Genomic DNA, 26,140 nt, shown 5'->3' on the forward strand with positions numbered 1-26,140 from the left:
ACCAGGATCAAACTTCCATTTGCTTGTAAAATAGAACTCAGGATTTTACACAATTTATGATAGCAGGAGACTTACAATTATTTTTTTCTTTTGCCCTTCGCTTTTCACTTCACTGGTTTTAAGACTAGCTTGGTTGGAAGCTATTTATAATGCTAACAGTTAATGCACTAACATGACCAGTAGGGCCTAGTCAAAGAGTGACTTGAAAAGGGTAGGATGTAAATCAGTGGTGGGTTGCCAATTTTTTTACTACCAGCTCAGGTGCGCTCCTGTGCGCACAGGCGTAGAAGGATCTGGATGGGTGGGTGGAGCCTCCTACCGCTGCTACTACCGGTTCACCTGATCTGAACTGGGAACAACCCACCTCTGGCATAAATAGTACTTATGCATCAGAGATGTTCTTTGAAGTTCTCAAAATACATTGTTGCAGAATATAAAAGTTAGTCCTTTTTTAAAGTTCATGGTTTAGTTGCACTGTCCAGTTGTCCCATCACTAGATCTGGCCAGCAACCATTTTTGGAGAGCACAAAGGGATAATGCCCTTTGTTATTCTTCCATTCTCCTTAAACTTGATCTGTAGATGCAATTTTCTGCTTCATTTCCAAAGAGGACTTTTCCACGTTATGAGCCCTCAAGTGTTCTTGTACAGTTCAAGTTCCATACTTCAGTTGTTGCAGTACTGGCTCCCTTGCAGAGACTTCAGAATCCCCTGAATTGAACAGTCCTATTGGGAAAGCTGTAATAGCAGAAGGATTTTAGACCTGCTTTAAAAATAGAAGATTTTTGGATCAAAGCCAATCAGGAACTTATTTTGATTACTGTTATTCTTTCTCTCAGCCACCTACTGTTCCCTGTGTGGTGTTTTTTTAAAAAACAAAATAAACCCACTGTTTCATTGTTTTTCTAGATGGTTTTTTTTTGAAGTAGCAGTGTCTTATCCCCAGCTCTCAAATAGTTCATAGCATAAGTTATTTGCAAACTGATAAAAGCTGAAAAAATTCTTTCTCAGATCTTGAAAAAGGAATATATTATTCCTGTATTATATGCATATGTATAAGCCATGATTGAAATAATGTATCTGTCACTTTAGATGCTCAAGTGAGATATGATTGGATGCTGTTGCTTTAATCAGCCATAAGAGGGAGTAGGAACTACTACTGTTTGTTCCTGGTTGTTCCTGTATGTTCTCCGTGCTTGTTATTGGAGTTGAATACTGTATATTGGATGGTGGCTACTCTGTATGTTAGTTACCTGTCTACATGGTGAATTGTGAGTTGAGCATCTGTAAACCAATGTGTTGTATCGTAGACTGTGTATGTAATTCAAGACTACTTATCGCTTGTTTTGGAGAATCTTTATCCTACTTTATTTTTGTTAAAACAAGTGAAGTTATCCTTGTTTTAACTTTGGCAGCTGTGATTGATAGTGTGACTATTCAGTGGCACATTCCTTGCTACCTTCTGCTACTCAACTCTAGTCTCCAAAAGGAGATATACTTAACATTAAATAATATTCATTTCTCCTCCTATTTTTTCCATCAACAACCCTGAGTTGGGTTAAGAGAGAAATTTTCATGCCTAAGCCCAATTCATTATATTGAAAAGAGAACATGTGCATATGTTTCTCACCATTTAAATGAAAGGAGATGCCACATAATGGTAGACTGTGTGATGAAAAAATCACCACTTTGGAATTATGCTAGCAACAGCCATGCCAAATCTTATCTTTGTATTCTTATTATGACAAGAGTAGACATCAAACTAAACACTTAACTTGCAATTCCAATAACTTGTCACCGTCCTTCAGTTGCAGCTGCCATTAACCCCCAAGGAGAAGCTTTCAGTAACATCAATGGGGCTTCCAGGGTTAAAAGGAATTTTCATTACAGCTAAATTGGGGGGGAAAGTGATGAAGTACCTCTTCCATATGCTGTATGTCTGTGGAGATCTAGAGCATGTGAACATACATGAAGATGTTGGCCAAGCCATTGGGCACCACAGGTCACAATCTGTACTTAATTTAATGTCACATTCATCTTATTTTTATATCAGCAGGGTGTGCACTTCTTTTTCCTTTCCCATCCATAGGGATCATCAACAGAAACAAGCTAACATACATACATCAGCACAATAACGTTGGCGGAATGGATCTACTGATGCATCCTTCTGGATTCAGTAAAGTGAAAGCAGGTTGCATATTGCTTAGAAATGGAAATAATAATATTTTCAGATATATAGTGGTAAATTCAATGTATCCTACTGTTGCAGCAGATGAAGGTTTGTAATCTACTTATGAAAGACCAGCACTCGAGACCACGAAGGTGCGAGAGAAACAGGTTTATTTGATGCATCGAGTTCAGCGTGCTAACACACCAAAATCTGAACTGCCTGGGCTCTGCTCAGGATGCTACTTTTATGCCGTGTTCCACACTGTGCATTCTCAAGGCGTTTCCATACACGAGACAAGCATGACATTTCGAAAAGGAGAAGTTCACTTTGGAATGTTACAGAGAAGTACATAGGAAAAATACAAAAAGAGAAGTTCCTATAATGTCTTAAGCTGTCAGCTGTTTTACCTCTGTTCTATCTGACACCCACGCCTGGCTTCCTGTGCCCCTCCTTTACAGGGTCTTGCCACACTGTTCAGCCCTATTTTTAATACTTATGAGGAAGTTGGAGAGAAAGTTCACTCAAGCTAAAAGTCAAAGTTGGAACTCCAAGGCACTAGAATGAAAAGCCAAGCTAATATAAGTTTATAAGGTCCATTCTATTAAGACCACCTAACCTGGCCAGCCACTGGTGGGTTTACCTGTGCAACCCCTCCTGCATCACTACATTGGCTATAATAAAAATGATTTTTATAGTTCAACTTCTTGAAGTGAATATTGGAAAAAAGTTAGTTTACAGGTTTGATGTCTGGTTGAGAAAATTGCTTACTGGAAAACTAAAACTAATGTAGTATCCAGTTGCCTAACACAGGAAGACCATTAATTCCTGAACTGAGTGGGTATATCAGAAATTATCATGATCATCACTATAAGACTGTGATGCTTGATTTGGCCACTACATAGTCTTCAACTTACAACCCCAATTGAGCCCAAAATTTGTGTTCTAAATTAAATAAATTTTGCAACTTTTCTTGCCATAGTTATTAAATGAACCATTATAGTTGTTCAGTTAGACATGGTTGTTAAACAAATCTGGCTTCCCCATTGACTTTGCTTGTTAGAAAGTAGCAAAAGCTGGTCACATGATCCCAGGACAGTACAACCATCATAAATGTGAACCAGCTGTCAATCATCCAAACTTTGTTCATGTGGCCATGGAGATGCTGCAAAAGTCATAAGTGTTAACTGTTGTAAGCCGGGGCTATCTATATTATTTTATTTTATTTTATTATTTTATTATTTTATTATTTTATTATTATTATTTTATTATTTTATTATTTTATTATTTTATTATTTTTTTATTTTATTTATTATTTTATTATTTTATTATTTTATTTATTATTTTATTATTTTATTATTTTATTATTTTATTATTTTATTATTTTATTATTTTATTATTTTATTATTTTATTATTTTATTATTTTATTATTTTATTATTTTATTATTTTATTATTTTATTATTTTATTATTTTATTATTTTATTATTTTATTATTTTATTATTTTATTATTTTATTATTTTATTATTTTATTATTTTATTATTTTATTATTTTATTATTTTATTATTTTATTATTTTATTATTTTATTATTATTTTATTATTATTTTATTTTACTTTATTTTATTTTATTTTTTTATTATTACATTTATGAACTGCCAATCTACCTCATTTTCAGGGAGGGACTGAAAGGAATTGAATGATTTGGATGCAGCTACAGTATTTGCAAAATGTCATCTATGCAAATGAGATACTCTGAAGAAGCAAGGGTATTAAAAAAGACTATATTATAGTCTAAAACACGAAAAAGATGAAGACACATATATTCCAAAGACAAATTTCAAATCCATTTGCTGGAAAAATTTATGGCTCACAAATACATCTCTGGATGCTGTGGACATTAAGAAGATTTAAAACTATTCTTTGGGGAAGATGACATAAGATTATTTGGAAGACGTCTGGAAAGAAGTGACCCTTCCTAATTCAGTTTGCCTGAACAGCAAGATTAAATATATACTGCCAATTATATTACCAGGTAACCCAACAGCCACTGAAAGTGCATAAGGAATATCAAGTAGAGATCAAACTAAGCAGCCCTTCTAAACAGTCTACATTATCACAGATGTGTCTCTCCAGTTGCAAGATCCATTTAAAAAGTATATAATCTCTAGTGATGACAAAGTTTTGAAATCAACTAAACCTCAAACATTGAGTTCTCAGTGTCTGAGTGTAATAACAGACATTTGGACTTAAACACAGATTGAAAAACTTTGTGACGAATTCTAAAAAATCTGTTTCTTGTGGGATGGTAGTAGATGAATGTAATTATATAAATACATGTTCATGTCCAAATTCAGTGCTATAACCAATGCACACAAAGTAATCAACAATCAATTAGACATTATAAGAATGGTGTGTACATGTTGTGATTTGATTGTGCAGGCTTGGCTCCTAAATACATGCCACATTTAAAAATAATAATGAAGGTAGTAGATTTTCCAAGTAATAGTATCAGCATGAAGCACTATTTCCTTCTTTCCCAGTATTAGATTCTATCGGAGTATCTCTGAAATTAAATTTAGACCCCAAGAGCTTGAACGTGTGCAGTTATACACCAGATTAGCAGCTAGAATTTGCAGGAAGTCAGGCATTTTGAAACCAATTTAATTGCATCAGGGAGCTAAACAGAATTGCCACCTTTCTCTTGGTCTCATTGCTATGGCTACTGAACATTACACAGAAGTTTCAAGTAGAAGGTACTGTTTCATGTGCAGGGAAAAACAACTTGAATTATTGCAAGCATTGATTAAACTCTAGGCTGATGATATTCTATTATACATTTGTAGGCACAGTACAATATTTGAGAAGAAAGTATTGAAGAAACCTCAAATATTGATATTTTTGGGGTGGAGAATTTGTACCTAAACTTCTAAGCTTATTAAAGCAAGAGCCAATTTGGTGTATGGTATCAGAGTAGAAAACAGGAGACTGTGAGTTCTAGTCTCATCTTGGGCCAGCTGGGTGACCTCGGGTTAGTCATTGTCTGTTGACCTATAAAGGAGACAATGGCAAACCTCTTATGAAAAACTTTGCCAAGAAAACTGCATGGACTTGTCCTGACAATCACCAAGAATAAGATACAACTGAGTGGAAACCTGCTCCCTTACAAAATACAATTTTTATAATTCTTCATTATCACCATGCTATATCCATATCTGATGATAACAATTTTATTGCTCGCTTACTGTGATTCACCAGGTTTTTTGTGGTCAAAGAATAGGCTTCTTTTTTTCCAGTTTTGTTTGTCTGAGGTCATGGAGGATGACAATGGTATAAAATTAAATCAACAGAGGAGATGACATTGAGATTTTCAGCTCCTTCCTTCCATCCTTCCTTCTCTTTCCCTTCCTCCCTTCCTTAAGAAACTGTGTTTCAACTTTGTGTTTCATCTTGAATTAGATTAAATTCTGGTGTCTGTTCAGACTAAGGCGATACCTTGACACCGAAGAAAGGCACTTTTTCAGAGTCCCAATATGTTTCATAGTTATGCTGACATTGCTGATAATGGAACAAGGAGAAAGAGGAGGAGGTGGAAAAGAGATGTTGTGCCCTGAAAGGCATACATACCTGTAGGTTACATGCCTACAAAATGTATTCATGGTGAATACATTTAGGATTGCAGTTCTGGATCTGGATCACCAATGGTAGACAAAAGCATGGTGTCAGGCTCCGGAAGGTTTGAAGAAAATGCCACCAAACACAGTCCTAGGTTGTAGAGTTTTATCTCCCGCTCCAGCACAAACTGACCATCAATGAATACAAGGCAAATCAGTGAAATCTAATCTAACCGCCCAATGCTGCCCATCACCTTTAAATGTTCCTGCCCATTCATGCATGCAAGCCCACCCCCACATGACCCCAGAACTGTCCTGTGCGTAGGCAGCTGCCTCCCAGCTGCTCCCACCACCGCAGCCACCTCTCAGCAATTCTTGCTGTCAGGGCCGCCTTTCAGAGAGAAGTAAAATAGAAAGACATTAGAGGCAATAGTTTAATACAGGAGTCCCATTCCCTGGTCCGTAGACCAGCATTGTGCATGCCAGAAACCAGGCCATGCAAACAAGTGAAGCTCCATCCATGGGATGCAGGCAGCATGTGGAATCATGACCTCTCTGGCTCATGGAACTGATCCCTGGTGCCCAAAAGGTTGGTAGCTGGCTTAATGAGCCTGTCACTTGAATTATGCAATTCTGTATTATGACAGGTAAATATTCATATGCAGGATTTCAAATAGGTATTTCAATGTCCATAACTTAAGCTGGTTCCAAACTGTTTCTCTTTTTTTAGAGATTCTTCATGATTTCCATTATCATACCATGGTCCTGCCCAAAATAACTTATAACCATAGCTGTCAGAAAATTCCCACAATTTGCAAATGAATTCATTAGATGACTGTTAACTTTAGGTTAAATCTGCACTTTTCTAACTTTCTTTAAATAATTACTAAAAAGTAACATGCAAACACACATGCGCTCTTAAGATATCATTATGTCTCTCTCTGTTTGTGTGGGTATGCAATACACATAAAGAGATGTATATCCTAGGCAAAATTGTACACAATAGACATATATTATAGACAGAATAGAATAGAATAGAATAGAATTCTTGATTGATGAAGTGTAATTGGACACATAAGAAATTTGTCCTTGGTGTATATGCTCTGAGTGTACATAAGGAGAATAAAATACATTCATCAAGAATAAAAAGATACAACACTTGGTGATAGTCAAGGTTACTAATAAGTTATCAAATCATATTAGGAAACATAAAAATAATATAAATTGAAAGATACAAGCAACATGGTTATAGTACTAAGTTGGAAGAGATAGATACTAGTAAGGAAGAAAAGAATAATAGTAATATAGTCTTAGTAAATTATTTGACAGTATTGGGGAAATTAGTTGTTAAGCAGAGTGATGGCATTCAGGGAAAACTGTCCTTGGGTCTAGTTCAGAGGTGGGTTACTCCTGGTTTGGCCAGAATTCAGTGAACCGGTAGTAGTAGAGGTGGAAGGCTCTGCCTACCCGCTTGGATGCTTCTGTGCATGCGCAGAAGTGTCACATGTGCATGAGTGCACCCAGACCAATAGTAAAAAAATTGGCAACCGACCACTGATCTAGATGTTCTGGTATGCAGTGCAGGACTCTACTATTGATACTGTGTTATCTAATATTGTAAGAGGTGATAGTATGGGAGGTTTTCTTCTGAAATCCACCATCATTTCTATGGTCTTGAGTGTATTTAGTTCAATATTGTTCTGGTTGCACCACAAGGCTAGTTGTTCAACGTCCTGTCTGTATGCAGATTCATTGTTGTCTCGAATGAGACCAATCACTGTTGTATCATCTTCAAACTTCAGTATTTTAACAGAGGGATCTTTTGAGATGCAGTCATTGGTGTATAGAGAGAAGAAAAGGGGAGAGAGCACAGAACCCCTTGGGGCTCCTGTGCTAATTGTACAGGTATCTCATGAGATTTTGCCTAGCTTCAGCTGCTTCCTGTCTATTAGGAAGCTTATGATCCATTTACAAGGGTGTACAGAATTTACAGAATTGGTTAAACAATGTATAGAATATGTTCAATCCCACTCAGACTAAAATTCATGGAGTGTGTAGTTTAATATTACAGCTTTAATTAAACCACTAATTAAACCACTAATATTGGCTGCATAATAATATCGAGGTATATCCACAAAATATGGTTTAAAAAAAGTCAATATGTTGTCCATGACAATACGGTCTGATTATGTATGACATACATAAAAACCAGGAAGAGTTTCAATCTTAACTTTTTGACTTTGGTGGGTGTAGATACCCTGCGAACATCACTTCCTGCAGCAAACAAATGGGTAGAACATCTCTCTATACAGATACGTTCAGACTCTGCTGAAATCATTTGTTGAAAATAACACCAGGAAAGGGCATTTTCTTATCCTGCCAAATAGGTTCACAAAGCACATCCTTTTGGCTGAGCTCCACTAAAGAGCAAGTTGGCCATTCCCACCCCCCAGGTATTCATTTTAACTAACCAGCAAGATACATCAAAATCTCTGCATCCGTAAGTGGAATATTTCTATCTCAAAAGGTATGCTCTTTTTTTTGGCATCACATTTATTCTCTCCATTTAATTATAAAAACCTGCAATTTACATTCTTATAGAAAGGTGAGGACAATTTCAAATGTTCTTTAAGATCACTGCTGCCATTAATTTATCTTGGGATGCTGTGAGGCTCCGCATGTTTTGTGCCGTCGTGTTCCAATTATAATGTACCTAATACCTTAGAAATTGACAGGAGAGGAGGCCATAATGTTATCAGGCAAAGATTCACCCTTCAGCAAGTAAGCTTATATATATGAAAAACATTATGCAAATTAATTTTCCATGCAGAGCTGCAGTCCAAAAGGTCTCCTTAGTGGAAAATGAGGATCAATATTTCTGAGAAAAAGCAAATTGAATCACAGCACTGCTTCAATTTTTAATGGTCCTAATGTTGAAGATAAATAGCAAAATTGTTTCAGATTGTTTATTGCTGGATGTTCTAATTTCTATGCCTCTTCTTCTTTATTTTTTGGAACCATTTATTGCTGACATCAGTGCCACACAGCAATTTAAGCTGAATGAGAGAATGTCGTACATGCAAAGAAAAAGTAGCACATGAAGCAAATCTTTTAACCATCCATTTATCTAAATTTCCAGAATGATAGATGCCCCATTAAACTAATTATAACTGAATTTATACTGATACTAATGTCTTCCATTGTTATGCAGAGCTCTGCCATGACATTCACAATATAATAATGTGCCAATTTACATACAAAGTGATTATTGGAACAATTTGCAATTACTAGCATTACAGGATTGATTATTCTATCAGAAATCTCTTTCTAGAAAACCTTTTCCTTGAGTATGCTCCATTGACGAAAGATCACACTTGAGGAATGTGCTAGCAATGAAGTTGGCAGACTGAAATTAAATCCGGTACTGCTACACTGAAAGAAGGGTTAATTCTTTCACATCTGTATCCTCATCTGCAGATATTGTTGATGCCAGTCAAATTGGAAAGATATCTTCAGAACAGTTGTCCCCAAATACGGACCACAGTAGGGTTGCAACTCCAAATAATGGCAGTTGCACCTCCCGAAACTGAATCAGATCAGGGTGGATATGAGGATGGGGGAGTTGGGGGGGGCTCTTTTTTTTTTTTTTTTTTTACAAAATATGAATAAATAATTCATACTACAAAAAAAAGGGTACTAAGACAGAAAGCCAAATTTATGCTTTTTTGGTCAAGCAAGATGATGGCAGGACAATTTACCTACATTCTTCACTTGAATAAGATTCTTGTTCATTTACTTTCTAAATTTACTGTTTTCTGGACTTAATGAATCTTTCAAATTATTAACACAGCTGGGAAACCAAATGCTTATATAGATGAAAAAGGTCACATTGCACCCTTCCTTGTGTGTCCAATCACACTTGGCCAATAAAGAAGCATTTTTTATTATTATTATTTTTTATTTTTTATTAACAAACATGTAAAACACACACACACAAAACTTAGACGTACACTACATTTACACAATACAATACGAGCAGGAGCTGTTGAAGGAGTATAACAAAACTCAAAAAATAATAGTTATGAGTAAAATAAGAGGGTTAAGAATGGTGAAATCCAAATGAAATACTATAGAAGGGGAAATAATCTAAGGTGAGCGGTATCGATTGATAATTGCTATTAAAAAACACAGGAAGCTCCTGGCCAATAAAGAATTCTATTCTATTCTTTTCTGTTCTGTTCTGTTCTATTCTATTCTGATCCATTTTTTTCAAAAACAGTATTGTAAGCAATTATTGCCCCTGCTTCAAGAATTGTCAACCCTAGCAAGGGTTAATTTCCTGAAAATGTATCTGGCTTAGTGATAAGTAAATAGGTAGCTATTTATTTCAGATATCTGGAATGTTAGCTTGCATGCCATGGCATTATATGATTTGTGATGTGGCAAGGAACAAGTCATACAATGCCACCCTCTTATTTCTCCCACCCTCACATAGCCATTATGCTCCAGTACTGATTAAGAATGGAAGACTCATTACTACCTATTTATTTACACCTTACTGGAACATTTTACGAGAAATGCCAACTTTTAACCTTATCTACCACTGAGTATTGTTTTGATGAGACTGGGAGAGTTTCTTTATTTGGAAGCAAAGTTATAAATCACTAATCCCCCCCTAATAAATAACATGTCTCAAAAACCATTTTTAAAAAACAAAAATATCTAGGAGGGAAATCCTGCTTTCCATCCATTCTTTCCAAACTGTCTTCTAAATATTTCTGCACATTTGCTTAATAGCATGTGTGTTTGGGAAAATTAATTCAGTCAAACGCATATTGAGTGTCTCATAGTTCATCCACCAACAGGAGATGGTGCCAAGGAACAGCTCCGATGCTCTTTTGAAACAGTTGCTCACTTGGGCAGAAATTTCTATGTCTTATTAGTGTAGACACTTCTGCAGCATCTTGCATATTCTGCTCACCAGCTGACAATTGCCTGTTTGTAAACTAGAATACTCCAGAAAACAATTTCATCTTTGCATTGCAGTCTGGAATGTATGGATAAGACAGAAGTTCAACTCATTCCAAGTTTCACAAACTCTACAGATGGATGGTTTTGATCATCCCTCACCACCCAGAAAGAGTAACTAAGAATATTCCTTTGTATCAGTTCTGCATCAATAGGAATATAGTAGACAGCATACTTATTCATTTTTCATGTTCATTCCCACAGTTGAATCAAATATCAGAGAGGAACTTCAAAAAGAAGTACCAAGTTTTATGCTTTTTTTGTGCCTATCTAGGTGTTTTAACACAGAAGCACTGATTATGGACAAGGGTGTTTTTTTATCCTCCAATCGTATAATTAGTTGCAATGCCATGATGCTATTCATCTGATTTTAGAAAACCAAACCATCTGCCATCTTTCTATCATAAAAACAAAAAAGAGAAGGAAAAGATCATTAGGTGTATTTGTCTGTGTGTTTGTGTGGTGTGTGTATGCATATCTTTTTTGGGATGGAGTTGGAGCAGCTGAATGGAGCGGAGTATTTACCAGCCGGATGCCCTTCCTGATGCATATGTGGAGTTCGCAGCAGGAAAGGCATCTGCTGGTAAACATTCAGTTCCATTCAGCTGTCCCAACTCCATCCTGAGAAAGATATACATTTACATGCATATACAGTACATATCCTTGGCAGCATCTGTTGCTACCTAGGATTGAACTCTCAACCTTCTGACTGGGAAAACTCTTAACAAGTTAAGAAAAGGATGTGGGAAGAAATAAATGTATGCAATTTGTATACAATTGTGTGTGGATTTCTCCTGAAACCTAACTTAAATTAGAGTTTTTGGACTCTAGTCTTTTGACTTTGCAATTGTAAATTCAGATAGAAATTGCCAATGACATTCATGGCAAAATGCTGTTTCCAGAAAGGAAACATTGTTCACATTCTTGTGCAAGAAATATCTTAAAGATAAGTATTATGGCATTTTATGTACTATCAGTTAATTTTATCAGATATATGAAATATTATTCTGACAGAGAATGTGGGCAATGTTGGAGTTGGAGAGAGAGAGAAAGGTAGAGAGATATGGGTAATTGAATTCTTTGGTCTGTTTAGAAATTAAACTAGGATAGATTTTGTTGTCACCCTGGCTAATTGGAACTGCTTCTGTTTTTACTTACAGCTGAAGGTTGGTGGCCTCATTTCTCTTACCTTTCATCCATGCACACATCACCAACCAGTGCAAATCCATCAGTTATGGTACTTCTGTGGTGATTGGTTGTTTTGACAGATGGAAGGACCAGACTCATGGATTCAACCATCTCTCATCACACACCCCTCACCTGCTTCCCCACCCCCAAGTCGAAGAGGGGACAAATGAAAGGGAAAAGGAGCCTCATTATCATTCCCTAATTGAGACCTCGATCAGTCTGAGCAGCATGTGAGGGATATGTTTGTATGTAAGACTGTCCCAAAGGTGCTTTTTCCAAGAGGCAACTGGAGTTTCTGGTTTTTCTTTGAAGCCTTTTCGCTTCCCATCCATGAAGCTTCTTCAGCTCTGAAAGTCCAGCTGCCTCTTGAAAAGTCACCTTTGGGACAACCATGACTTGGATGACTGAGAATCTGAATAGTAGGTAAAATTGCTTTCATTTTTTTTTGCCTGACTTTGCAACTCCCCCTTCCTATTAGATGTTCTTCAGGGAAAGCATTGCACCCATGTTTAAAAATACGAACAAACACACTACCTAAAGGGCTTATGTTGTGCAGTGGCAAAGAAAGACATCTCTCTCTCTCTCTCTCTCTCTCTCTCTCTCTCTCTCTCTCTCTCTCTTTTCACTACATCATGTCCATTACCACCGCTGGTTAGCTGCTCTTCAGTCTTCAAACTGGGAAGAGGTTCAGAGATTTGCAAGTATAAGGGGATGAATAAGGGGACTGATGGATTTTGAAAGACAGTATCTAGGGACTGATCAGAGGGGTCAGCAGTTCGGCGGTTTGAATCCCTAGTGCCATGTTTTGAAGTGAGCTCCCGTTACTTATCACAGCTTCTGCCAAACTATCAGTTTGAAAGCATGTAAAAATGCAAGTAGAAAAATAGGAACCACCTTTGGTGGGAAGCTAACAGCGTTCCATGCGCCTTCGGTGTTTAGACATGCTGGCTACATGACCACAGAGACGTCTTCGGGCAGCACTGGCTCTTCAGCTTTGAAATGAAGATGATCACTGCCCCCTAGAGGTGGTAACGATTAGCACATATGTATGAGGGGAATCTTTACCTTTACCTTATCTAGGGACTGGAGAAAAGCAAATAGATATAAGTAGTCTAAAATGGCCAGTAAGTTCAGAATTATTGCCACCCACTAGGCACTCGATTCTACCACCAATAAATTGAAGAATGAGTTTATTAAGCAAAAAGTAAAAGCTAAAGAAAACTCAAGCTGCCATATGCAACCTATGCAGGGGCCAAGATGAAAGCAACATCATGGCAACAGGGAAGAAAAAAAACCATTTCAGGTGTGAAAGGTCAGCATCATATTTAATTTTCTCATATAGACAGGCAGACTAAATAAGGCAGCCACAAGTGCAGCTGGTCCAATAGTCTCTAAGTGTTTTGAATTAGGTCTCTTGCGATCCCTGACAGTTGTTCACAATATTGTGCCTGATGGGTGATGTAGTCCAAAAATTTCAGGGGGGCTCATTTTGCTTATTGTTGTGGCAAGATATGGTTTTATAAAATACAAGCAAAAGTTAAATATAAATCAGATGTACTGTTGGCTAAATATGGGCAAGTATTGCTGCCTAACTTCTTTTTGAGTTGGTTAGTTCTCTTTCCTTTATTTCCTGTTCCTCCTGCTGTGAGGCTACATATTTCAGTCAGTAGTGTTTCAGATTTGATCTGTGCAACAACACAATGCTAATAATGCAAGATGATGACTTCTGATTATGGTTATGATAACTTAGTTTTGGTCAATGAACTAAATTAAGTTATTTCTAAAGATAAATCAATACCAGTTGCATGGAGTGAAACAGGAATCTGTACTTTTTAGGAAAGGACAGATAGGTTACTGTCAGTGACGTGCGGTGAGGTTTATGGCTGGTGAGGCAAAAAGAAAGAAAGCGGCTTTTGGCCGCTGTCAAGAAAGAGGCTTTTGGCCTCTTTTACTTACAATTACTTACAAATTACAATAATTTTGAATTCCTCCCCTCTCCCTCCGACCCACATACCTTTTCCAGCTGTTTCACAGAAGATTTCAACTCTCCTCTTGTCTGCCATGATGAAAATGTAAAACATGTAAAAAGAAAAAGGCAAGAGTTGCTGAAGTAAGGCTGGATTAGCTGCTGCCAGAGTCTCCAATGGATGACTCTGCTTAACTGTTTAAAAAAAGCCTCTAAAAAAAGTGCCCTCTGCAGGAGGAGGCGAGAGAACCACGTGCCTCCTCTACATAAGGAATTTTTCGCCTTTTAACCCTTGCTTAACTCTGCTCAAGTGATCATAAAGATAGACTAAAGGAGGCACGTGGTTCTCTCGCCTCCTCCTGTAGAGGGCACTGTTTTTAAAGGCTTTTTTAAACAGTTAAGCACTAAGCAGAGTCATCCACTGTGACTCTGGCAGCAACTATCTCAGCCTTTTTCCTTTTAATTTTTTTTTCTTTTCATGATGAAAGTGGTGATGCCCTGCCTTCCCTGCCTCCCCTGACTGCATGTCACTGGTTACTGTACTAAAATGGCCTTGCTTGGAAGGACCCTGCCTGCCCTGTATATTCAAAGCTTATTTTATTTATATTTTTATGTGTCTACTTAATTTAGGGGGTCCTTGGTGTTCTCTGTGCTTGGTTGTTTTCTTGCAGTTGTTTCATTACCCAAACTAGGTATGTCATCAATGCTAGTAAGGAGTGGGGTTTTCTATCAGTTTGTACTTTAGGGGCTTCCCCTATCCGTGTTAGTGAAAGTGGTCTTGGAAGTTCTTTGTTTGGGCTGTTTACTGTTAGCTTGTTTAGAGAATCCTTGTTTGAGGTATTGGGTAATGTTTGGGTGAACAATGAAACATCTGCCAGAAAACAAGTAAGCTCAGAGAGCACTAAAGATTCCACAGTTCAACCCTGAGTACAAATATTTTCTTTACTTGTATTTAATTTAAAACCAATAAATACATATAAAATGAGCACAATCAAAAATATCTGTAAAAAAGGGCCAGACACATTGTAAAATCTCTCTGGTCTGGAGAATCTCTGATAGAGAGCCAGGTCTTGAGGGACCCTTCAGAATATTGAGCTGGATGGAGCTAATCTCAATTCTAGGGGGAGAAGACTCCTCAATGCAGAGACTGTGACAGAGAAAAACTGCATCCTGAGATCCACCAAATATAATTCCCTGGAAGAAAGGACTCATAACATTCATTCTCTACCAGACCTGATAGGTCCAAAAAATTAGATCCTTTCTACGTGGTTCAGGCATCTTTTGCATTTCAAGAGAGCATACCAGAAATACATTAAAACCTCTGCATGCCTAAAAGAATAATTGATTCCCTAAAATGCGCAGTCAAAAGCTTGTCAGAGTATTCAGTGCATTTCTCATTTCTGGCGATTCCAATACAGCTCATTTTAAAAAATAGACCTGAAGTTGGGTCCAATTGCCTGGTGTTAAATCATCTCCTGATGCCAAGATATTGGTAGACAATTCAGCACATATATTACACCTTGCAGGCCTGTGACTCAGTAAGAGATAAAGTGAGAAACACTTTCTTGCTTACATTGCTAGGATAATGTCAACTTAGACCCTTAGTTACTTGCTGGGTGGCCTCTCTGCTATTATGTATGTGTGTGGATATATTGTCTGCAGTTCGGCAGGGTAATTTGTCATCTTTGTCTCAGTGTAGTCAAGAATAACAACCGGCTATTTAACATGCCCAGCTTTTTCTTGAACCAGAATGTAATATCTGTTTTGCAAAGACTGGCGACAACATCTTTATTAAAAGTGAAGACTCATTCAACGCAAAGGGTCAGAGACCGTGGCTGTAAGTCAAGTCTCTACCCCATTCTTTTTATTATCAACTATCAACACTGAGCAAGGAAGGACCACTCATGGGAAATTTCAACTTATGATACTTTTGGCATATACCAAAATAAAATGCTTGCTATTCATAATCCACAGCTCAGTTATGCCCATGTTCTCTTTGTAAAAGGAAAATACCGTAGTCACTATTGATTTGAAAATAAAAAAAAATGGGGGCTTGCTGTTTGGGTAATTGTATGGCAGAAGGGGCCATGTCAGAAAATCTCCTTGCCAGGCTGCTGGAAAGGATCTATTTGTATATCAGAATCTACATCAGGAATAATTTGTATTAATTAGTATTTCCATCAGATTTTCTTCTTGGAATGTAGCAAGAGAAAAAGTACAAAAAGTACAAAAAGTTTCATTCCAGGCAAGCAGGACATTCTAAATGTACATAATTCAATAGAACAAGGATTATGGCCAGAGATATGTGAGATCTGATTGTTTTGTGATAATTTCACCCATAAACAAGTCTTCCAAAAAAAATGGAGACTCAGTGAAGTTTTGGGGAGCGGAGGCAGGAAATAGTAGGCCCAGCTCACATTTTTGAACAGACTGAAGCTTGCTTCCACAACATCTCTTATATTGTAATTGCTAAAACTGTGTACCATTTTCAATCAGTAGTCTGCCAATAAAGTCCTTCACTTCCTTGCTTCTTCCCTGAAAACTGGTTGTGGAAAGAGTGGGGTGACTTAAATGTTGCTTAATTTTGGAAGGCAAAAAGGGAGGAAGTAATCCATCCAACAAAGGGTTTTTATTTGGTATTAACTTCTCCATTATATGTGTTAAGATTATTATCTTTCCTAAGATTCCAGCAGTTCATGCATTCTTTTTTGTGCTGACAGAAAATTTGGAAATATTATTCCCACTGTATCTACACAACAACAGATACTGACTAGCTACTATCAGTATGACAGTCATTGTAACAAGCTGCACAAGTCACTTTTTTGGTTAGATTTGGGTGATGGTATTTTATGTGAAGCAGTTAGCCTCATTCCAGATGAGTTATTGTAAAACTTAAAAGAGTTTAATTATCCCTGATAGTTAATATTTAATGCTGAAGAGGTGATGGCGAAGAGAATTGTCTGGCAGGATTTCATTTCACTGTCCAGATCCTCACTTACCCATCAAAATAAAACCTTTAGATAAAATTACAACATGTATTTATTGTAGAAAATTGGGGGGGGGGGGAGAGCCCTCATTGTCATAAGGGTGAGAAGGGATTGTTGTGTCTATGTGTGTATTTACAGACATATGCAAAACTCTAAGAAAATAGTTGCAGTTCATAAAGAATCCTTCCCAACTGCTTTCTGAAGCAATACAGCTAGTCCTCAACTTACAACAGTTCATTTAGTGATGTTCAATGTTAGAACAGCACTGAAAAAAGTGACTTATGACGATTTTTCACATTTACAACAGTTGCAGCAGCTCCGTGGTCACATGATCAAAATTCAGATGCTTGGCAACAGACTCAGGTTTATGACGGTTGCAGTGTCCTGGGGTCATGTGATCTTCTTTTGTGACCTTCTGATAAGCAGGAAGTCAGATCCACTTAACAACCATGTTACTAACTGAATTCACTGATTCACTGAGCAACTGTGGCAAGAAAGGCCATAAAATAGGGCAAAATTCACTTAACAGATGTTTCAGCTGTGGTTGTAAGTCAAGGACCTCCTTTATGGCCTTTTTGGTTCTAAGAGGAGAGAAGAGGAACTTTTTGATACAGCACTGATCAAAATGTATCCTGGTTAAGTGTCCCAAAGGTGCTTTTTCATTAGACAACTGGACTTTCTTGGGTTTGCTTTTTGTTTTTTTTAAGAAGTTTCACTTCTCATCCAAGGAGCCACTTTAGGATAGTGGAGAATGGAGGGAGAACTATGACTTGGATGACTGAGAATCTCTACAGACTCCTGGTTAGGTGGCTTCAGAAAACAGTACACAATAATCTGAAGTGTGCAGTGAAATTCATCAGTCCTGGGTCCCATCAATATACAATTTCCATATCCATTAATTATATAGACTAACAGAATTAATGGACATACAAAGAATCACAAGATTCTCTTACATAAATACAAAGAATCCCCCTTTGGTTTTTCTTCAAGAAACCCAAGTAGGATATTAATGTAAGATTCTGGCATAGTCTCTATTCTGCAGGGGGAAAAAACCTACTCCGTGAAGTCTTGTAAAGGAAGAAACCAAGACAATAATCATAGCAGTAATGATATACGTTTCCATTATCATGCCAATGTGGTCTACTCAAACTTGAACGTTTATGATTAAAAATAAATCCATACCCCAAAATATGTATTGACATCTGAACCTGAAAATTGGAGCGACACCATCTGGTGCAAATGTTCTAAAATTATTATTTTTCTCAGACTGATCACAGGATTGATAGCAGTTTATACTGCATGTGCAAGTGTGGCCTAAAATAGTGTAAGATACATAAATTATGATAGCGATATTTTAAAAAAATAATAAAAATCAATAATCTGCTGCCTATTTAAAATATACTGGTCTTTATGTTTTAAAAACAATGCTGATAAAGTTTCCTTCACCAATAAAATCTCCTATCTCCAAGCCTTTGCAAACATTGTAAATGTTTAGCTAAGGTAAACTTAAAGGTTCCCCTTGCACATATGTGCTAGTTATTCCCAACTCTAGGGGGGCGGTGCTCATCTCTGTTTCAAAGCCGAAGAGCCAGTGTTGTCCAAAGACATCTCCATGATTATTTGGTCAGCATGACTAAATGCTGAAGGCGCATAGAACGCTGTTACCTTCCCACCAAAGGTGGTCACTATTTTTCTAGTTGAATTTTTCCCTGTGCTTTTGAATTGCTAGGTTGGCAGAAGCTGGGACAAGTAACGGGAGCTCCCTCCGTTATACCGCGCTAGGGATTTGAATCACCAAACTGCCAACCTTTTTCAGCGTCTTAGCCACTGAGTCTGTTTATATACATGTTTATGTTTAGATACATAATACATAATGGTCTGTAGAGTGTTCACAAGTTTCTTTATTGTAACTTTATAATAAAGGTAGCATTATTACTCATGCCATTGGTTTCCTATCTGGGCTACCTTGAAAGACATGTCATCAATTGTGCAAGTCTGGATATGCTTTTTCCCTCTCTTGATTCTCCAGAGATGTAGGGAAGTCCCCTCTGAGATGCTTTTTCCACCCCCAACTCTCCTCTGGAACCAGATTTGGGTTTTTTTTAATATCAGACTGTTGTTTAGGTGGAGGTTTTTTCTCTTTTTCTCCCAAGGTTATTCTCACAGCCCCTTGTGAGTAATGGATAGAATATTTCATATTTGAATGTATATAATATAACTTGGTTTTTTTTTTAATCACAGTTGAATAACTATTTCATCAGAAGTGCAAGATATAAACACTTTTTCTATTTTAAAATAGAGTTTTGGAGTTTCTGCTATTGGAACAATAAAATTAAGATAATCATTTCATGCTGATTTGGAAGAATGTTAAGCACATGCATCTTGAATAGGTGTATGTCAACACAGTTATGTTCAAAGCTAAGAATTAAACTGGCTTCATCTCTAACATAAATAAAAAGAGGAGAAACCTACACTGTATGCATTCCATTTAAATTGACTTTTATTTCTATCCCCAACTGGATGAATGGAATTATATGGCACACATTTAAGATAAAGAACCAAACTTTAAAAGGAGTAAGCTTAGAATAAATGTTCAGTTGCATGTTTTTGGCAATGTTTTAAAAGAAGTTGATAGTATGGAAGGAATGTTTGATATTAAACCCTGGATAGAATTATCATCTTTGCAAAGGACTTAAACTATTAAGTGGAAATAATTCAGAAATATCATTAGCAACCAAATCACTTTAAAATAAACATGATTCTTTCCTCTTTGTTTAATTTAAACCTAATATCTGCTTACTTCCTACATAAGCAGAAAATCCTGATAAATAATTCCAATACATGCCTAAACATCTCCCTTCACAGCTAGCTCCTAATTTGATCTCTGGAGACCTTTCTTAGTAGCCGAATATTTTCATTTATTTTAAGAGTACCTACATCACCAGATATTTCTAATCTCATGTTGCTTAGTAATGCTGCTAGATGAGGTTCTCAGCAGATCATTAGGCTTGTTCAGTAATAATGTTACAAATCACAAGAGATTCATCACTGTGAATAAACAAAAGAAGGGTTATTTTTACCGGGAGAAAATAGAATAGGTTAATTTCACTTTCCAGGGTATTTCCTGAGATTATTTAACCAGAATATATTTTCGTGTGTGTGTGTGTGTGTGTGTGTGTGTGTGTGTTTTCGTAGATATTCACCGGTGTAGGTATGCTGGTCTTGTATTCAGGTCTTTTCCCGTGTAAGATTGCAATTGTCTTGGCAACGTTTCAGCGAGGTCTCACTTGACATCTTCAGGCTGGGTTTTGGGCTTAAAGTGTGACCGGAGCTGCTGTCTTTCTATAAATCTTGGGGGGGAGGGCATGGAGTGCTGGCTTACAAACCTCTAAATACAGACCCCACCACCTACCTGGAAAAAAACCACCAAATCCAAAATAAAAGCCTCTCCCATCAGTAAAGAGATCCAGCAAAGAATCATCCTCAGAGAGAAATCTTCCAGATGTCCCAAACTCTATGGCCTTCCCAAGACACACAAAGAAGGAACACCACTCAAACCCATAGACAGCTCCATAGGTTCATGTCTACAGAATCTTGCCAAATTCCTTGCCAAACTACTCCAACCCTATGCAGAATCCATCACCTCATACGTACAAAATTCACTCTACTTCATAGAAACAATAAAGAAACAAAACCTACAACCCAGCGACCTACTCGTGAGCTTTGATGTCATATCCCTCTTCACCCAAGTGCCTATAAAAGAAGCCTTGACAGCTATCCAGAACAAACACAACCCCCTTAAACACATCCTGGACCTGACCAACCACTGCCTAACCAACACATACTTCATCCATAATGGACAAAGATACAAACAGATAGAAGGAGCACCCATGGGATCACCCCTCTCACCCGTCATCGCAAACTTATACATGGAACATTTTGAAATTAATGCCTTAGATAAATCTGAACACAAACCCAAACTCTGGCTTAGATATGTTGATGATACATTCATGATTTGGCCACACGGGAAAGAAAAACTGGACAACTTCCTCACACATCTCAACAGCCTAACCCCAAAATACAATTCACTATGGAAATAGAAGCAAACAACCGACTTCCCTTTCTGGACGTCCTAATCTACAAAAAAAGCAATGGCTCCCTAGGACTTACCATCTACCGGAAAAAAACCACACACCAATAGCTACTTAAATGCACAATCCCATCACCATCCTGCACCGATCAACTCTGTAGCCAAGACCCTCATCTCCAGAACCAAACACCTAGCTGACAAAGACCACCTGAAACCTGAATTACATACTCTCACAAACATATTAATCTCCAATGGATTCCAAAGAAAAACAATTACCAACCTAATCCAAAGGGAGACTCCCCCCAAAAAACCAAGACACAGAACAGGACAATGGCATCACCCTCCTCTCTTACATCAAAGGCACCACAAATAAAATCAGCAAAATTCTTCACAAACACAATATCAAGACAGCCTTCAACACTGACCAAAAAATACCCAACATCTTAAGAAACCCCAAAGACAAAATCCAGCTAGAAAACCAAGGAGTCTATGAAATACCATGCAAAATCTGCCCTGCAACATACATAGGACAAACAAACAGGAGAATAAATGCACGCATTGCAGAACACAAGAATGCAGTAAGAAAAAAAAAGGGAAAAAAAACTTACTCTCTTTTCCAGCACCTTAAAGCTACATGACATGAAACTAATTTTGAAGGAACTAGGTTAATCTCAAAAACAGAACACTTCAACAAGAGAATAATTATGGAAGCTATTACCCTCACAACATGAATAAACGTGATGATACCTCCCGCCTACCAGACATCTGGAATCAGCCCTAGTCAAAAAATGATCCCCACCCACCATCCAGGCCATTGCAACACAAAACAACAATAGACACACAACCAGCACCAATCAGCAGCAATCTACCAATCATAAAACAACCACACAACCTATCATTCCACTTACTGAAACAAAGCCAGCATTACGTTGAAAGAAATTCCAGCATTTGAATCATGACATTTTATTTATTAACACCAAAGTAATAGTGATGGAAGGTACCTTCAATATCTTTCCGTTCAATCCCTCCGTCCATTGAAGGAATGTTCAAACCATTCCAGGAAAACATCTGTTCAACCTTTGTTTGAACATCCTCCAGGGATGGGACACCTGTAACTTCAGCAGACTGCCCAGAATAAAATTATTTATGAAATATACAGAATATATTCTTATTGATCGTCTTCCCTTATTTAAAATTAAAATCAACAATAAGTAAAATGTTTATGTCCCAATTTTCAGAACAGCAATTTCTCAAACAGAGTTTAGAAACAGCATATGAACTCATGGAAACAAAACAAAATAAATAAAATTATTGAAAACAAAGATCAGCGCAAAATTTTAGGCTCCTTCCCCAAGGTCATTGGACATGATTGGGGATAGGGAGAATGAAATCTGTTCCTCTTATTGTTGTTGCTCTATATTGTCACGTTCCAAAAAGGATGAATTGCAGACTTTGAAATTTTATCACTACCATTTTGTTCAGTGGGGGGATTCAGCCAGTTCGCACCTATTTGGGAGAACCGGTTGTTAACTTTCTGAGCAGTTGGGAGAACCGGTTGTTGGAATAAATCTCATTTTGGTTTTTTTCCACTTTACAGGGCTAATCCTGTAAGGAAGGCAAGAAGGAAACATTCTGGTATTGTTTCCAGCCTAATCTTTGTTGGCCTGCTTACAGAAACTGCCTCTCTGGTTAACCCTTATTACATTGTTAACAGCTAAAGTGAAGTGCCCATTGAGGTGAGTGACCTTGAGTTGGCCACACCCTCCCAGTCACATGACCACCGAGCCCCGCCTACCCAGCTGGTCATTAGGGCAGAGAACTGGTTGTTACATTATTTGAATCCCGCCACTGATTTTGGTGTGTATTTTGCTTAGAAAGAGTTTATGATCAGAAGGAAGTGAGGATAACCAACGATATATCAAGTGAAACTAGAAACTAGTGCTTTCTTCACTGAGTCAGTTCTGGCACAGTTTCAAGGAACAGAGAAGACCAGTCTCTTGTGTGTGGTCAAATTCACAAGAGCATTTGCCTTAGGAAGGAATTTTTAAAAAGTCAAGATCATGTTTTAAAGAGATTTGAAACCAGCACTATTCACCCCTTTGGTTTTAGCTATATTTAACCTATATTCAACCAACGAGTCATACAATGGCTTCATCATGTACACATTGTGCAGGTGGTTTTGCTACTGTACACAACCACATACTCATAACATTTAATCTACAAACTGAAAATATTCTTAAGGTTGTTCAGAATATACCGTCCTCAAACGCTGGGCAACTTAACGATGGTGAATATGGAAAGAGTTATTAGCAAAGATGAATTTCAAGATGTTGTGGTAACAGTATGTCACGATCTCAAAAAATAAGGTGAAAGAAGCAATATTAATGAGTTTCCGAATCTCTCCCAAATGGGCAATGCAGCATTTGGTTTATTTTTAGTTGCATTGTAAGATTTGTGTGTGTGTGTGTGTATCTCACACACACACACACACACACACACACATGCACGCACAGAGAGGGGGGTGTATAAAGTAAACAGGAACCTGAACTGAATAATTCATGCGCCGTTTATAAAATCCCCAACCATTTTATTTAAACATATGTATGAATAAAACAAAGCTGAATACTTTATAAAAATATGAATTATTCAAATTAATTTTTGCTATTGTTTGCTAAACAGAGCATTCAGTGAATAATATTGAAATGGCTCATATATATATTTGCAATTAAATTGAAATAAGCAGGTTAGTTGCTTAGTTGCATAGCTGCTGCTTGTAAATACAAATACATACATGGGGCTTCTGAATCTGAATTCTTTAATTTAATTGTAATCAGTATAAACCTAATGTACCATTACTGAATACAACTATTTATTTTGGAACAAGCACTCAGGTGCACACATACACACACACACACACACACACATTCTGAGACTGTTATTCTAACAACTGTGGAATAGAATTGTCCAATCTCCATGCTTTTTCAGCAAAAAAAAAGGCTGAGTAAAGTTGGCTTGCAAAATCTCAGGTGTCTTCTTTTCTTTATAATATTTGATAGACCTTTAAAGGAAACATGCAATTCTCATTAAACTTTACTAGAAGGTATCAAAGTCACTATAGCTTTTTGGTTTGCTTAATGATGCAACATTTGAATCATTAGATTCTATTACCGTTTCATTCCTGCAAACCATGAAAACTCTTTTAATGTTAAAAGCATTTGTGTTGCTTTTTACAATCCTTTCTTCATTCCCAACTGTACTGTGATTGTTTCACATCAGTTAAGCTTTGGCTCCTGGCAAATCTTTGCAAGGCCCTGGACCCAACCAACCAGGTTTCATGATTGTTTTCCAGAATACAGTCTGCTCAGGTGAATCTTTTGTATGAAACTGTTTTCCATCAGCTCTAGTATAGTACTTTCACAGACGGATCTTGGAATTCTAGTTTGTCTGCTTAATTATTTGCAACCTTTAATTGGGTGAAGCAGTGTAACACAAGGAAACAATTTAGAGACTCTTGAAAGAGTGCAGAGAAGAGCAACAAAGATGATTATGGGACTCGAGGCTAAAACATATGAAGAACAGTTGCAGGAACTGGGTATTTCTAGTTTAATGAAAAGAGGACTAGAAGAGACATGATAGCAGTGTTCCAATATCTCAGGGGCTGCCACAAAGAAGAGGGGGCGAAGCTATTCTCCAAAGCACCTGAGGGCAGGAGAAGAAGCAAACTATTCAAGGAGAGAAGCAACCTAGAACTAAAGTGAAATTTCCTGACAGTTAGAACAATTAATCAGTGGAACAACTTGCCTGGAGAGATAGGGAATGCTCCAACACTGGATGTTTTTAAGAAGATGTTGGATAGCCATTTGTCTGAAGTGGTGTAGGGTTTTATGCCTAAGCAGGGGGGGGTTGACTAGAAGGCCTCCAAGGTTCCTTCCAACTCTGTTATTATATATAGAGAGAGCATTTTTGAATCAATATACCAAAAATGGGCAAATTTAAAGAATGCATCCAAAAATCTGGATCCCATGAATGCCATAAGGTTTAAATTTTACAAAGTTGGGATCCATTCAGTGCCTTTGTGCTGCTACACTGCTGTTGTCAGTCACTGCAGCCATTATAAACATGGTTTATAATGTTCCCTAATAGTTTTCTACAAAGAAAGTCAATGGGGAAGTTATCAGGAAGTTGGAAGTCACTCCAACTCCCATAGTTTTGTTACCCACTCACAATCATTCGGTTTCTCTGCTTAGGGAAGGAAATATATCTGAAACAATGACCCAATTAATGGATCATCTAGTATAGGGGTGTTAAGCTCACTGCCAATGAGCTAGATGCATCACCCGCTGGCCATGTCCCCCCCCCCAGTTTAGCGGAGGGGAAAAAGTTGTGATACATGTCATCATGAGTTTGACAGCCCTGATCTAGTAGAACCTAAAGTTTCATACTCTAGAAAACATGTTTGTACTACCAAAATAATGTCAGTGACTTGAGAGGAAATTGCCAAGTGTGCTTTGGACAACCATAAATTCAATTTCTAAAAATTCACATGCTGCCTGCTCCCATAACCATGTCATTTTTTTCCTATAATCTATGGTTGGAACCTATGAAGATTAAAGAAGACGAGATAGATAAGAACCAATTATATAAGAGAGGTAGAAAAGAACCAATAGAGATGGAAATAGTATATACTTATTATATTGTCATCTCTATGATGTGACAGTGGAATTCCATTGTGTCTCAGAAAAGTCTAAATGCTTAGATACTTCTCCTAAAACTTCAGGTTATCATCTTTGCTGATGATAGCTTTAGGGGGCAGCTCTCTATCCAGTTTTTAATATGGAGAGGAGAGAGGGTATTGCACAGCTATCATTACTGCCTTGAAAACTCAGCAGTTTGCCGGTTATTAATTTTGTCCATTTCCCCACAATGAAATTCCAAGAATATCTGCTGTTATCGGACTACTGTTGCAAAATAAAAACTTCCCTGAGCTCCAATGCATATGTAGATTGAGTATCTGTTAAATAATCTGCAATCATAAACCAACGTGGAATTATCTTGAACTCTATTAAGGTACTATAATTGAATGCCCATTGATAAGGGGCCTAT

This window comes from Thamnophis elegans, chromosome 5, assembly GCF_009769535.1.
Source record: "Thamnophis elegans isolate rThaEle1 chromosome 5, rThaEle1.pri, whole genome shotgun sequence".
Lineage (NCBI taxonomy): Eukaryota > Metazoa > Chordata > Lepidosauria > Squamata > Colubridae > Thamnophis > Thamnophis elegans.